The following is a 13762-nucleotide window of genomic DNA, read 5'->3' on the forward strand; positions in this document are numbered from 1 at the left end:
CAAATGCTTCATGCAGATCTGGTCAGTTTAGTGTGCAGTAGGCAAGTTTTCGTCTCTTTTGTGGTGGACTACTAAACTGAAACCTGCACTGAATATGTTTGTTATTCAGTGTCAGTCTTGCCACCCTAAATCATGATACTGAGCTGCAACATAAATCGACAAATTAATTGAGAGGCCAGACAGGTAATAAAGTTTCCATCTGGCCCGTCCAGCTTCAAGTGGGGAGAAAAAAATCTATTTTGCTGTTTTATGTGTGAAAGATGAGAAATTTGTGATTGTGCTGATTACTTCATTCAATTGTCAGTTAATCAGAGAATTTGCCAGGTCTATAAATTGTCATGAAATAGTACAAACTAGTCCCTGTCTGCAGGAGCCCAGATGGTGACTTGGTTTGTCATGTCTCAGAAAACAAAACAGCAAATCTTTACAATGAAAAGGTCAAAAACGACGAATTGTTGACAGTTTTTCTTGAAAAATAGTGATTGTCATTGTCAATGATTTTTTTTTAATGTTGATTTCAAAAGAAAACTTAAATATTATTTCATATATGGCAGGAGTCTCAAACTTAAATGAGCTGTGGACCGCTGCTGGCAGCGTGATCTCATTTTCATTACTCAAAATGTTGCGTTTTTTTGGTTTTTTTAAATGTCAAAAACTGTACAATAAGACAAAACTGCAAATGTGAACGCAATTTCTTTTTCTCACTCTTAACTAACTGAAACTTTTGATTGAACTACCAAATAAACAAATTGGTACTCTCTTTCTGGCCAGACACGTGGAGCACTTCTGCTGTAATTTAGTTCATTTTTAACAAAATACATGCAGACATTAGTTTTTGACTTCCAGTGAAAATTGTTTTCTTTACAAATGACTCTCTCACTGAACTAATACAGCCAATTCCTCAACATCTTTGTGCTCTCTACTGATATTAGCTTCATATTAAATTATTTTTTCTTTTTAAAGAACTTACTTTAACATTGCACTCAAGAACAAACAAATCCTCCCCAACAATAAAAGTAACTTCAAGGGCCAAATTGCATTATATTTCTTCACGTCAATATATGGTCAAGCAAGTAGAGGTGACACGGGCCTCAAGTTTGAGACCTCTGAAATACGGGTTTACACCATAAAAAATACATAACTGACTAAACTGCAAAGTATCTCTTTGCACAGTGTTAAAGTACCAGATCTATCTAAGTATGAAACCTATATATTATACATGAAATAATTCACTTTTTAAAAAACTTGGATTAGTTAAAAATGTCAATTTTAGTAATAAGAAATGTGGAAAATGTAAAAAGATAATTCTAAATTTATTTGATCATATATTTGAGCAAATTAACAAACTAATTCATAGCCATATTAATGTACTTTTAGTATCTTCGTCTTTTTATTTTGACATTTTCCATATTTATACACTTCAGACACTGACAAAATGTATCCCTGTATTTGACTTTTAAAGAATGTGTAATACTGACCAAACTATCTCTAGGAGAATACATGGCAAGCACATAGGTATTCATACTCCATCACTGGATCAGCGTGCCTCCTCTGATTATGGTATATTGTGTAGGCTACTCTGCCTTTTCTTCCCACTAGCTAACGGCATTTCTGTCTCAAATCAGATCAGCTCTACCAGACAGCCAGCAGCTCCCTCGCTGATTAGCATCAAGGGGGAGAAGTGGGTGGAGGAAGGGAAACTCAGCGGGTGTCTTGATTGCTCTCTGTAGTCGCCACATTTTGAATGCCCGGCTCCAATTTTTTTTGATTATTTTAGATGTGAATGGTAGGTTGCATGTAGCTAATATAAGTCTCCCTGAGGGCCAAACTTGATATGTACCACTTCTAACCAGCGGCAGTACACACTTCTGTTCATGCATAAACTGTATATACAAGCACAGTCATGTAGAGTAGGTAGACAATGAGTTTCTTTTATACATGCGCCACAAATCACTGTCATCCGGGGAAGTAAGGCTCACTCCCTGTGTGTGAGTAGTAAACATGGTAGACTGAGATGATGTATAGCGCCTGCAATGTTCATGCTGCAGACAATGTTTAAAATTGCTTCTTTAACAGAGTTGGAGAGAAATATGACTGAAGGTAAACTAGAGAGAGAGAGACAGACAATGTGAGGAATAGAAAAGAAAAAAACGAGTAAAAAAGCAAAGAGAGTTGGCAAAAGAGAGATTACACTAAGGATGTACAGCAGCAATCGTGGGAGAAGGTCCTGATTCCGATACACCACAGACAGTAGGTGCTATGGGACTCTGGAATTTGCCACTTTTTTGGATGAGACTCAAATAGACAGAGACAGAAGGTTAAAGGAGCACAGAAACAAAGTCGAACAAGCCTGGAGGTTTTATACAAGCATATGAAAAGCGTGGGGAGTTTGTTGGCTGCGGGTTGCATGTGATGCCATTCAATGAGGCACATTTATAGCATCAAAACGATGGTAGATCTGCTGGATTTGTTGGATGCTGTGCCTCCATCTGCCTGTGCGCCACACCTGGTAGGTGGCACAGGATGGCGCAGTGATGAGAACATGAGGAGGGATCATGGGGATTGCTCACCTGTCCATGTCTCAATGCCAGACTCGGCATGATAGAACTGAGTGGATAATGTGAAAGCTATAATGAGAACAGGTGAGGGGGAAGAGACAGGTGCAGATGATTTAAATCCTCTTCTTCGTAAAGTATGACAAGCAGTCTTTCTTCAGCGTATAAAAGTAGGGATACTGACATGAGAGAATGAAAAGGAATCCAGAGGTTTCTTCATTCTTAAGCTTCACCCTTCCCAATGATTGCACACTCTTTCTACAATAGGAGGTAAAATCTATTTACAGAAAGAAACAGAGAAAATTCTGGGCCACTTGATTACCTAATGAGGGAACAGATCTTCTCAAACGTGGTCATAAGCTGGGCTTCATGAATTATTTATATGGCTATTTTGCATTGTAAAAGCATTCAGAGCTGAAGGTGAAGAAATACAGAGAGACGGTAATCAAAAGCAATGGAACATGTTTGTCTACTCTCAACCCATTTTCTAATTACTAGCATAGATCGAGATCTTGTCAGGGGTTTTCCCACTCTTCTTTCCACACCCAGGTGTCAACTGTCCCATTGAGTTTCATCTTGTCATGATGGCTGCATACCTCATACGCCTCTGACTCGAATTAGTTTGGAAAGCCAGCAGCTCATTAAGGCAGAAGTAGGGGAGGGACTGAAATACCAAATTCTAGGGTCATAATTTGTTTGCTCATTGAGGTCTGTGCATGCAGACAGGTGTGCAGAGAAACTATTAAGTTAATGCTAAGAATTATTCCCATGGAGCAACTACAAGGAAATGTGATGGTGGATAATTGGAGACTCAAGTGGGGAAAGGCGGCTCAGAAGGTCCTTAACGCAGACAGCTATGGCTGCTGGTCTGTCAAATCGGGTTTTAAATTAGCTTTAGTGTCATGGAAATAGTTATTTATGGTTTCCTTTTCTGCTGCTGGTAAATTTTACTTGTGTAATTGGCTGATAAAGTTTGAGCCAGGTGGTAGTTTTATTTTCTACTCCACTCTCTTAATTAACTGGGAAAAATGTGCTCTCACAAATGTGCTCTCACAGAAACACAGTTCCATCTCTCTGGCCTACATTGAAAAATGGAGCAACAGAGATGTCCAATCCCCAAAACATCTGTCAGCTGCCTGTTTGACTGGTGAAATTAGACTTTGTTGGCAAAATGAGTTCCTTTTCACAACAGGACAGTTTCCATCATCCAACTTTTCTAAAAGATTCAACTTCTTTGTCTTGTTCTTTGGTCGAACTCAGGAACGCCGCCTGTCAGTCATCCAGAGGCTCAGTATTCAGCAGCTTCCTCCATCTCTGGTGACATGGTTGTGCTAATTAAACATGGGATTCACAATGATTCTTCCTCAGTGCTCTCCACGTACATTAGCATCTGCAGAAGGCTCTTCAGTAATCTCCTTCACACAGGAAGAAGTGCAATGAGGAAGTGGAGCTCACAAGCTGCTAATTAAACCAAACTATGCCTACTTCCCTCTCTCCGCCTTTGCACAACGAACCCTCTAATCACTTCTAACTCAATTTAGAAGCAAGTAATTGATGCACACGTGATGATGCGTGAAAGATGAGAAACACTACCAGTTTAGATGTTAACAATATTTGCAGTGAGGACCGACCATCTGATTCTGGAGCTATTCTACTGCTAAAATTCTACTGCCTCTAAAGTATGTAAAGTATTGTTGCGTTTGGCCATGTCGGAAGCAAAATGTTGGCATTCGTGGACAGTTATGGGCTAATCAGTTGGATTTATCTATTTGCTGTTGAGCAGTTTTTATTGCCTGTGTTAAAATGTTTTGCTATTGGAAGTCAACTGCTGCCAATTACCCCATTGGCTTTGTCTCCATGCACCATACTGCCATAAATGTAGCCTTTCATTCTCTGACATTCAACAAGAATTAAATGTATAGCAGCAGCAGTAGCAGCAGCAGGGAATGGTGCCATCATTTTGGAACCTCGAGGTGTAGCTTCCAATTTAGAATTGCTGCAGCTATATTTCACATGTCACTTTCCAATTAGACATTTTATGCTGAAATCATACACTCTGAGCAGTCACAGCATGTCATATTAAGATGTTATCCAATTGTTAAGATACCCCAGTATGCCTTCCTACAAGTTCTCCTCTCTTCTCCGTCTGTAGTGGCTCCGATAATGAACCACAGCTCCAGCAGCTCTTGTGAATCTGAGCGCTAATACTGTGCTTTGATTTGATTTTTAGCCCTACTGAGAGAGGGCAAATAGAAAGAGCTGCAAATGAAATGCAGTAGGTTTACCCAAGTCAAGTAAAGCCCTTAGGCTTTAATTTACTGGCTAAAAACATGAATTTATTTTCCAAAAGGGTTCCTCCTCCAGTTGATGTTCCAGTTTTCATTTACATATCTCTGGAGAGGAACATCCAGAGATATTTTAATTTCAATGAGCTGGTCTTTGGTAGCTTTAGCTTCAGGGACAGCATGGTATGATTTTACAGATACCCTGATATTTGAAAGTAAAATGTTCTGTCTTATGTTCTAAATTGTTACCTTTTCAAACTAAGCATTATTTCATTTTTGTTTACATTTAATTTCATTTGGTCTTTTTTTATTTGTTTGGCTACTTTATTAAGCAAGTCTATGAAAATATGTTTTTCAGTTTTCTCTTAAAGATGAAATACACTGTCAGATGCAAAATAAGCAAAGTTTGAGGGAAAGACATTGGTTTATTTGCTTTATCACCAGTATTTGGTTGTGGTTTGATGACTGACTTGACTGATATTTATAGTGAAGAGTAACTCTGTGCCTTGCAGTATTTACTGTCAACTTACTTACTTTACTCAACATCCTGTAACTTTAACTTGGGAAGATTTTTTTTTCCAATTCAATAAGGCTTTTAAAAAAAGAGAAAAAATGACACTGGTGGATTGAGCTCCCCACGCCATGGTCCTAATGAGCAGTCATGTTATCACAGAATGCCGAGGTCAGAGTTCAGTTTTCCTTCTGCATTGACCTCACATGCCAAGAGATTCAGCTGATCTCTTTAAACCAGGCCCCATTAATTATAAGAAATGCCAACATGCCTCTTTACATGTTGTAAAGGCTAAATTTTATAGGAATTGCTAGTCAATAAGGACCATGACTACTTTGTATGGGCAATGGTAATGGAGTTGCCCCAACGTTATTATAAGCTGACATTTGATTGCTTTTCTAAACCTCTTTCCTGCTAGGTTGTAGCTGCCAGTTGTCGAGATTGTCATGAGCTATAATGATTGCTTTGGGCACATAACACCACTCAGGTTCTACACAACCTCGCTCATACCGACATTATAATTGTGCATACACAATTTCTATTAAAATTTCTGACATATTCAGAGATTTCTAATCAACCTAAGTAACCTTTGCTTGGAGTTACAGTTCTTAGGTAAACATTTCTCTGGCCGGAGGCGGGGGTCTGAGCCAATCGACTCATTTGTTCTGTTTGAAAGTGATTGCTGCCGAGTGGAGACTGCTTTAATTTGATTGATGTGTGGTTCACCAAGCGGTGGATTTGGTTGTAATTACTCTTTGTGCTCACCGTGATAAGGAAATTAATCAAGCCATTATGTTGCTCCCATTTTATCATCAGGACACAATAATTGAATAAAACAACCTCACTTGTCTTCAAAGTCACTCTGGCACGCATGGTACTCACCCGCTGCAAGGGTAAAGGCCTCGCTATTCTTGATTGGCTGATAGTGAGGCAAAGATGATGAGTGTATTTCATATTCACAAATGATGTAGACATTTTAATTGGACTAATCAGAATCAGTTCTTTTAATTTAACTACAAAGCCATGTTGCGAACTTTGCATAGTCCATGCAACTAAATGATCCCATTTGTTTTGAGCAAAAATCAGGGAGTGCATGGACCATGGTAGAAAAAAAAAAGTACTTGTACCGAAAATATCAGCGGGTAACATTAAGTAAATATGCATTAACAATAAGATCATGTTTCAGTGGCATACAACTTAATGGCATTTAATGTATTTGTTATACCGATGCACAAGTAACATTCCCTCTTTTTACTTTTTACTTTCTGTGTCCTCCTCTCATTCCATGACTACTGTTCTGCTGGTGTTCAGTGTTACATTCATAGCTCAAGAAACTTCTATGTATTATGCATTACATTTCTTAAAAGTACTGCAGTATGTTACTTAATTACTTGTTGGAATAAAATAATTCATTACAATGAATTATGATGAAATTGACCTTACACTTATTATCATGTAATTACCAGGTAACAATATAAACCTATATGCTACTGTCCCACATATCAACACAACAACACCTAATGGTTGTGTGCAAGCATTGCGTTAGCATGCTGTCTGTGCAGAGGGTTGCAAAAAGCCAAAGTTGTGTTAGCAGAACAAAGCAATTGTTTCTGTCCTGGAAGTAATTTAGTATAGTGAAATGTAACATTACTGCGTTACTGAAAAATGCAATCTGATTACAGTAACATATTACTTTGTAACTTACTTTGTAATGTCTTGTACCCAGCACTGCTGGTGTCACTCACTGGTTAGTTTTAGGCACCAAAAACTACTTGGTTGGGTTTGGGGAAAGACTGTGGTTTGGTTTAAAACATGCCTCTTCAGCCTGGTGAGTGAAAAATATCACTTAGTGCATTTAAATGTGATGGCCTGAGTTCAGTTGGAGTCCAGGTATCTTTGGGAAAGAGAATTCTTAAATTTATTGTGAAACACTGACTAATTTAACCTCTTTTGACTTTAGAGGTTTACAGGGAAATCTATCTTTTATAAAAGCCACTGGTTTCATCTTCTGTGATGCAGTTTTTATGCTCATCAGGTGCTTTTGACTAAAAAAATATGATAATTCTAAATACCAGTGCATAAAAACAGTTTACAAGTTGCTTAAATGAATTACTTTTTAATGCACTCTGTAGGAAGCTTTTCAATAATAAAAAACGTGTATTTGTAGATAAATCATGGTCCTTAAAATTAAAAAGAAAAGAGAAAACTTACTCTCATCATTACATGATAGCAGCCTAAGGTGCTGTCAAAGCTTTATGCTGAAATTTAATGTTAGACTTGGAGCAAACTAGCAAAGACGGAAAATTGCCTGGAGCCACTGATACCTCATAGCTGGGGCTTACATCTTTGATATTCACTTCTATCATTCTGCCTTCCCTTCATGCGTAGTATGGAAGAAGAGGCGGCCAATTTAGGGCTGATCTCAATCCCCCAAAAGGATTTGCATCCAAAGCTGCAATTTAGCTGGTAGGAGAAATGTCACCAAAAATCTATTACCCATCTGCGCACATTTAGGAGAAAAATTGCCTCCCCTGTGGAGTGAAAACATTAGGTGATTTTGGTAGCTGAAAGAAATGAAACCACATTTTAACGTGGGCTGACATGTTTTAGAGAGCATGCTTTCACAATAGAGGCCATGGAAACTGGACTGTCACAGCAACATATGGGGGTTATTTCACTTTGCAAAATATATGCTCATATTTAGAAGCTCATTTAAATCAGTACTTCATAATTTTATGCCATTTCCTGATTGTGAAACTTCTAGTGCTCAAACCAGCAACTTTCTGCAGTGTTAATGAAGTGGTTGGGGCTCATGTGGCTAATTGTTTGTAACTAGTTAATTGCAGGCCTGTTTGTGTGTTTCTTCAGCTGAATGATTGCCTCAAAAATCTCTTGACATTTAATCTATAACACTTGACCTAAAAGTATCCACTTTAACTTTTCATTGAACAGTTTTAGCAGGTCGTGTGTGCCTTAAGACTTAACCACGTGAGAGATGTGTTTCATTCACTTTGTGGGGATTTAATTGCTCGCTTCTGTCCTTTGGATGGTGATAAAGTTGCTCTCCACTTGAGTCTAAAACATAGATAAACACTCTCAGTATAAATTAAAGCAAAGTGACTTGGGACCACAGTGTTGGGATTTTAATTGTGGTAGTAGATCACCTCTTTCTCTAGTAATTATCTCAACTATCATCACTCCTGTAATAATGATAATCAATTGCTCCCAGTCACTGTGACAGGGATAATGAAAAGTTTATTAGCTACCCTGAATCTCACATGAGTAGTTGGAAACTCTTAAATCATTTACGGAAACAGAAAAAATAAAAGCATCACTTCTGCACTGTTGTCAGTCTTTTTCTGATTCTTTTTCTCAGGGTGAAGGTCACACAAGTCCTCCCTCATTCTTTGTTATCTTTTACACTTTTCTTGACATGTCTATAAGCTAGTGAGTTAGAGGGGAAACCCTCCACTCTGAATAATCAGGGTATTTGGGCTGTTGGACTAAGGGCTACTTCACTGTATAGGGAGGGATTGTTTATACCAATACATGTGCTGCTGAAGTAAAGATTTTTTATGAGCACTTTACTTGGTGTTAACAATTAACTTGATGGGGGGAAATGCTTAACAGTAATCTTCTTCAGCCTTAAATCCTCTTCCTTTGTGTCACAAAGTGACATATCAACCATCGAGCGCCAGATGTTGTTTTCCTGTTGTTGCTTTAGCATTAGCAGTATTGATCTTTCCACGTATCCCTTAACTTGCTTGTCGCAGTTTGTTATTCACTTGCTCCATTAGACATGAGTCTTCTTGGCTCACTCACTCAGCAAGACGGTGCACCTGTGAGGATGGCATGGCAACCAAAATGAGAGGAAAGTCAGCCAATATGGATTTTTGAATGCTGGATCCTAGATTGTATTAAGGTTCCATACTGGTACTGGTTTGTTGCTGCTTGTTGCTGCTTAAGACAAAATATAGTTATGAAATTTGTCATATGGGGATATTAAAAAAGGCTAACTATCTGCTTGCAGGAGTAAAAGCAAATAGTTGAACTATTCCTGTAAAACTGTTAATATCTCCCCAGTTAGCAAGAGCTCATAATGAAGCGCACCTTCTTCGTTTGCTCTTTTTTTGTAAATTCAAAAGTACACATGGATACTACTTGTACAATATACTTGCAAATATGTGTAATTAAAGGTTAATTACGCTAGCAGCAGAGGCTGTCAGGGTACAATCATTTATGCTGATAGACCATAACACAGCAGCGAGGGAGTGCATTTATCTGTTTGTGCTTTCAGGAGATCACAGAATAGAAAATGCACAAATTCCCCTTGGGTGTCTCTTAGCGCTATCTTGTAAGATCTCATTCTGTCACAGTGGGGTATCTATACACATAAGGTTTAGAAGGAAAAGGTTGCATTCAAGTGATGTGTGTTTTGTTGTGTCCCCAAAGAAGCTCTAAACTGACACGGCTCTGAGCGCTCTGAAGCTGCCACAGAAGCTTTGCTGAATTGTCAAGCAGCAGTTTTAATCACACGCGTTGAGTAAAAACTTGATTTGAAATAGCAGAGTTCGGATGAAAACACGAAAACATCTAGCAGAATTTAATTGCGTCAGCCGAGAATGCGATCTGTATTAATCGTCAGAGAGACGTTTGACACATTTGAAATGCAAACATCAGAGCTGTGCAGCGGTGTTTTGCAGGTGCATGGGTTTAATGGTTGGCTGCATGCTTCTCGCACACCTGTACAGTGTCAGCCGATGTTATGAGTTTGAGACCCCCAACTGTGCGCTGGCGGTGTGTAAAGCAGCTGGCAGATTACTGTCTAGCTCCTGGCAGACATTGTAGCAGTTTATCTCAATTTTACATCGTAAATGGGGTGTGGACAATGAAACTGTACACAAACTATGACGATCCTTCTGTGACTCTAGCTGTCTGTGATGTTTTATGATTATCTCAGCACACAGCTGAAAGTAGAAGTAGGAAAACTTGCCAAAAGATTTTACTCTATGGGAAACTTATAATCTACGCCGCAAATAACAATTCTCCTCACACATTTAGTTGAACTCATCTTACAGTGTTGGTCTTCTCACCACAGTGTTTTCATTCACCATGCTGCCTTCTGTGAACATATTTTGTCACATTCGCCTGGGACCTTTTTATGAGTTGATGAGGATCAAAAAGCAGATGATATCCCAAAATAAAGCAGCATACTTATATTTTGAATTATAATTATATGATATGATATCAGACCACCCATCTCTAACTGAAAGTTAAACAGATGGAATGATGTCCTCTGTTAAAACCATACAGGTCCTGCTTTAGGGAGGAGCCCGTCTTTCCCTGCCCTGCACCATCATGGCATTAGATATTTTAATATTAATACAGAAATTTGATAATAATTTATTTCAGCCAATTACCTCTTGCTTGATATGTTGATATAGCTACTTCTGCATCTGTTGACCACACACAGTCCCCCATTCAAATTTGGAATTGTGCACAGGGGGAAATCACAGCCACTGGGCCTTAAAAAAAAAGCACTGTCATCTTGTTTGCAGCATGTTTTTGTGTACCATCTGTCCGTGTCAGCATCAGTGGTGAACGATGGAGCAAGGGAGCCTCACGTTGAGAGGAGATAGACTCTCCCTCTGTGACAAAGACTGGAACAAGAGTTGATCACAGCATGGTCACTTCTCGCTCCCTCCCGAAACACAGCCAAAGGAGATGTTCTGCAGCACACACGTTCAACTTGACGCACATAATAAAAGAAAGAGTTCAAAAAGTCAAAAAGTGGGATGCTACCCTCACTTTGAATTTTATCAGCCCGCTAAGTCTGTTGTGATCCCTCCTGCAGATATGGCTCGTTGGCACTGTACCAGGCTATAATGTGTAATAAACAGAAAGTTACCCAAATTGTAGGGACCAACTCTGTGTTTTACATTGTTAAAGGGTATTCTTTATGCTTAGCTGAGTAGTTATGGTGACTAAGCCATTATCAGGTTGTTTTAGTACATAAAATGACCTAAACGACAAGAAACAGCCCCCCCAAAAAAGTCTGAAACTTAAGTTTTCTGGGTGAAAATTGAGCTTCTCCTGTGATTCTTTCACCTATTTTTATGGTAAACAGATCCCCAGTTAATGTAATACTTTGTCACCAAGCACCTTAACTTAAGATGCACAGTATTTCTTTTGATTTGCTTTTTGTAGTTTTGGTACTTGGAAGTCTCCCTTTAAATACTTTCAACTGATGTCTGGTTATAAATTAGAATAAAGGACTTCATGTGAACATGGAAAAGAGAATAAGCACAAGGTTTGGTTTGACAGATACAAGCAGCTTGCAATAAATCCAGGTGCTTATTGTAAAATTCTAGCCATAAATTGCAGGGCCAGATCAAGGGAACGTGCATTTGTGATAGCAAAATTGATTTCATTTAAAAGTCATCAACTGCTGCTTTTAGAGTGACAGCAAATAACAAAGAAGCCAAAATGGGGCCAGTAAAAGAAAATTGCTCTTTGTTCAGGGACATAAAGTGGAGAGTTCAACAGGGCAGAGCAGTTTTCAGCTCGTGCTTGTATCTAAAGCGAATTGTGTATATTGTTAAAATACTTACAGATAGCAACATAGTTACATATAATACAGCACTATCAGGATACATTGCTCACAAAAACAGTGGAGTTATGATACAGTGATTCAGTGCGTGTGTGTGTGTATGTGTGTGTCTGTAATGACTGGCCTTTTGAGACCAATGGTGTTTTTGTACATTTTTGTAATGATCTTTTGGGAAAGTTAGCATCCACTACTTGACTCTTTTGTATTTTATAAGGATTCATAATAGGTTTTTTTTTTCCCCTTTTCTTCATTATAATCACCAGATTAAGATGAACGGCCATCATTCAGTTGATATTATGTGTTTTGATTCTGGTTGGGATATTTTGCAAGTGGATACAAATTGTATGGAAAACACATGACTCATAAATCATTTCTACTCTGCGTTTGTATTTTATACTGAAAATCAGTTAATGAACTGTTACTGAAGTTGTTTCACCGCTGACATTTCCCTTTGCTACATGAGTGAATAACAGCTTATGCTGTTTATAATGTCGGCTTGTGGTATGTAGAAAACGCTGCATCTTTTGTGCTTGTTTTTGTTTGATCAATAGACCAAAACTAAAAAAAAAAATCAGTTTAGAAAACAATGTCTCAACAAAATCTATTAGTTGCTGTGTTATAGCAACAAATCATACATCTTTGAGTATGAGTTTGAGTTTTGTGTAGAATTGTAGATGTTTTGAGTCTTAGCATCCATATCAGAATATAATACAGGCCCCCATTAAGAAATGCTGAGATTACGATGGCATGTTATTCTTTACTTTACTATTTTTTTCTTCAGTGAAATTCAGTGTATTTGATTAGGCATCCTTAATACCAGGCAACAGTGTGGTCTGACATTTATTCAGCTCTACATCAGCAAGGAGAAAATTAGCCAAATCACCAGGTTATTTAAAGGTTCCTTTCCATCAGCCTTCCTTATCAGACTAATCATCCTTCCGGTGGTTGTCTTTATCTCCCCTATCACCTTTCACACACTTGGTCATGTTGCAGCACCCAGTCTGCCATTTTACATTATTAGTTCCCTGTCAGGGGCACTCCCTCTAATGCTGAGAGGCTAAGGAGAATGAAGGTGAGGAAGATAGAAAGCGACGGGCCCTGCCTGCTCGTCGCTGGGGGAAGAGGAGGAGGCGGCGTTGACGTCCTAATCTCTGGCTCTGATTATCTTCTCATTACAATCAGACGGGAGCCACTCGACGAAGAGGAGAATGTGTAATTACGCTCAAATCTCCCATGACTAAAACAGAGAATAATAAGCAGGGCTAGAACTGTGTGCTCACATCAAATCATTCAGTTTATTTAATCATTCATTCTATGCCGTATTTCACTGTAGATGAAAAGTGGTTGAATTACCCGAACACCTGACTTATGGAAAAATTATTTGGGAGCCAGAAATAATTTTCCTCACTTTTGAAAAAAAAAAAACCCAAAACAAAACAGAAAATCTGAGTGTCTGGTTTGATTTTGCATTTACGTCTTATTAAATATATCTAGGTCATAGATAAGGACAAAACTTTAAGAACTGTTCCAGCACAAGGCAGAAAGCACCATTTCACAAAATGGCAGGCCAGCTGAGGCATGTAAATAACTGTATTTCAATTGACACATTGATTTGAATGGTAAATGGCTGACCTCCAATTTTCCTAGAGAGTGGCTGGAGGAAAGAAATGGAGGGGAATAAAACACATACCCAGTCGACCAAAGGGAATAAGGCTAACCAAGCATGTTAAATGCCCCCTCACTATTGTGCGATGGAAGCATTAGCTGTGTGGACAACTGCAAAAATCACTTGAAGTTCTCA

General features: G+C 38.5%; 1 protein-coding gene across 2 annotated transcripts in view; it reads left to right on the forward strand.

The window, feature by feature from the left end:
- Window positions 1-13762, forward strand: part of srrm4 (serine/arginine repetitive matrix 4) — a 63662-nt gene that overhangs the window by 21630 nt on the left and 28270 nt on the right. The gene's annotated exons all lie outside the window — the stretch shown is intronic.

The sequence above is a fragment of the Astatotilapia calliptera genome, chromosome 12 (genome assembly GCF_900246225.1).
Source record: "Astatotilapia calliptera chromosome 12, fAstCal1.2, whole genome shotgun sequence".
NCBI lineage: Eukaryota > Metazoa > Chordata > Actinopteri > Cichliformes > Cichlidae > Astatotilapia > Astatotilapia calliptera.